The sequence below is a fragment of the Canis lupus genome, chromosome 18 (assembly GCF_003254725.2).
Source record: "Canis lupus dingo isolate Sandy chromosome 18, ASM325472v2, whole genome shotgun sequence".
NCBI classification, from domain to species: Eukaryota; Metazoa; Chordata; class Mammalia; order Carnivora; family Canidae; genus Canis; species Canis lupus.
The window spans coordinates 5,022,277-5,025,229 of NC_064260.1; the positions used below are offsets into that span (position 1 = coordinate 5,022,277).

Here is a 2,953-nt window from a genome sequence, read left to right on the forward strand (position 1 = left end):
TATCTTGCAGGGAGCATATAATTGAGTCATATTTATTTTTTATCTATCTGCCTTTTGTTTGGAGGGATTCATTCATTTATATTTAATGTAATTAACTGATAGGGTAGTATTCATATCTGCCACTGTTATTTCTTTGTATATGTCATATTGGCTTTTGTGTTGGTCTTTATTTCTCCATTACTATTTTTTTTATTTTGTTAAATACTATCTAGCATACCATTTTAAGCTCCTTGTCATTTCTTATACCATAGAATTTTTAGTTTTTTTCTTATCAGTTGAACTTGAGGTTACAGTAACATCTTAATTTAAATCTACCTAGTTGAGGGATGCCTGGGGGCTCAGGGGTTGAACCACCTGATCTTTGGCTCAGGTTGTGATCCTGGGGTATTGGGATCAAGTCCCACATTGGGCTCCCCACAAGGAGCCTGCTTCTCCCTCTGCCTGCGTCTCTGTCTCTCTCTGTGTCTCTCATGACTAAATAAATAAAGTCTTTAAAATCAATCAATCTACCTAGTTCTGATTAATACAAATTTGATTTCATTATTAGATAATTTGCTCCTATGTAGCTCCATTCCCTCCTTTCTCCCTTGTGCTGTTATTGTTATAAAAATTACATATTTATACATTATAAACCCATCAACACAGTTTTATATTTATTGTTTTATGCAGCTGTTCCTTAAATCAGCAGAAGAGAAAATCATAAACAAAAAATACTTTTGAACTTTTTTACAGTTACCTTTATGGTGTTATTGTTTCTTTCTTAAACATTTATAAGATATATTTATTATTTTTCTGACCGAAGTGCAATGGTTTTTAAATCTCTTTAAACAAATAACTGAAAACAAGTATTCAAGAAAATAAAACATAAGTGGGAAATTAACCATTAGATGTATTTACTTCATGCCAACCCTACATTTAGTCTAGAAAACAAACAAAAACAGTTTGAGTGAGTGTTACTAAAACACTTAACCAAATCAGTTACCATCACGTGCATTTCAAGGTCCCACTGCTAGGAGTTTTGTTAAGATAAATTGAGTCATTAATAAGACTCTATAACAGAGCACAGGAACACACATCATTAGATGTGATCGTTGCCCTTTGCCCTCAGATTCATAATAATAAAGCTGACAATTCTGTCTGTCTCTAAACCTCCAGGGACTCCACTCCAATCCTTGGAAGCAAAGAAGATGCTCTGTCAAACAACTTTGTGTAAGTTGTAGCAAAACAAAGAACAAAGCCTAAGTTTTCTTACTTTTCTATAGGAAATGGTCAATGATTTGATAAATACTAAAATACTTCTAGGGCTTCATTTTATGTACTTGTTTGCTAAAAACACATTTTGCAAGAACTGACTACACAAAAAGTCCACACATTCATTTAATGAGCTGGAAATTTAAAACCTGCAAGAAAATGAGGAAGTGGGGAATTCCTAATTCTAGCATGTGTAATTATTAAGGGGATATACACACATATGAAACAGTTTTGTTCACAGAGGGCAGAGGGCACAAACTATAAAAGGGATATGTTTTTTTGAGTAAAAAGAAAGAACTGGCTGATATCCTCTTTGTTTTGGGAGCGCCATATTTAAGATGAAGTTAGGCCTGAATTTACTGTCTACTCCTATAACAACAAAAAAAAAAAATCTAAGATAAGAAATTTAATTTGCCTTGCTGTGTTCTTTCCAGTCATTAATTGAGATGTAATTATGAGAGACTAAAATCGCCTTCAAAAAGAGTTGTAATAACAGCTCTCAAGGCCGCATTCAACCATGATTTCAAGGATGCTTTCATGTTTAAATTTTCATGTTTAAATTAGCCTTCTTTGTCAAAAATCTTTACAATTTCATCAAAAACTTCATCAACAGACTTAGAGGCATCTATTTTCTTGACTTTCCTCATTTTTTTTTTTTTCAGAGGAGTCAATAACTGGCCTGGTTGTCTGAAGATAGGTCTGAATTTTCTTTTCCAAGCTCTCTCTGTTGTCATCAGTTCTACACTACTTTTCCCCCTCAGGTCATTGTTCAATACAGAGCTCATTATTACAGTAAAAAAAAAAAAAAAAAAAAAACAGAATGAAAAACACATCTGCCTTCCTGTCCATGCCATGGTCTTGTTCCAACCTTGAAGATTGTCTTGATTTCTTGGAAACCCATCAATCAAGAATTTATTCTTCTGATCAATGGCAGCCATTGTCTGATCCATTACTCTCTTTAAGTTGAACTGATGGTTATCTCAACTGGCATGATCTTTCAGTCTTTAATATACTTTATAGTGAGGTCACCATACTGTGAATCTGGGTTCTTCCTTTCATCATGAAGAAGTTCTCCTGCAGAAAGTTGTGTGTAGTCATATTTCATATCACTGGTTTACTGTAAAGAAGATGTAACTCAGGAACTGCCAGATAGATGCATAGCACAAGGGCTCAGAACTTCCATGCCCTCTCCAGGCTAGTCTCCCCCTGAATCTCCACGTGTTCATCAACCCTGGTTTTATTATTTCTTTACATGAGTTTAAATTCTTATCTAATGTTCTTTTATTTCAACCAGAAAAACTGCCTTTATTTTTTCTTGTAAACCAAATCTGAGACAAAACCTCTCAATTTTGTTTATCTGGTAAAGTTGTAACTTCTACTCCACCTTTGAAACACAGATTTGCTGGATATTAAATTTTTGGTTGGTGATCCTTTTCCTTCAGCTCTTCAAATATGCGATTCCACTGTCTCTTTCTTCCATGGCTTCTTATGATAAATCATCTCTTAATCTTATTGAGGATTCCTTGTATATAAAGAGTCTCATTACCCTTGGTGTTTTCAAGATTCTCTATTAGATTTTAGTTTTTGATGGTTTTATTATGATGTGTCTAGGACTGAATCTTTTTTAATTTCTCCTACCTGGAGATTTTTTTTTTAGTTTTTTGTATGTGTAGAGTAACAGTGTTCATCACATTTGAGTTTA

General features: G+C 33.7%; 1 pseudogene; it reads right to left on the reverse strand.

The window, feature by feature from the left end:
* Positions 1-1,811: 1,811 nt before the first annotated feature.
* Positions 1,812-2,356, reverse strand: LOC112661371 (UMP-CMP kinase-like; annotated as a pseudogene).
* Between the last annotated feature and the right edge of the window lie 597 nt (positions 2,357-2,953).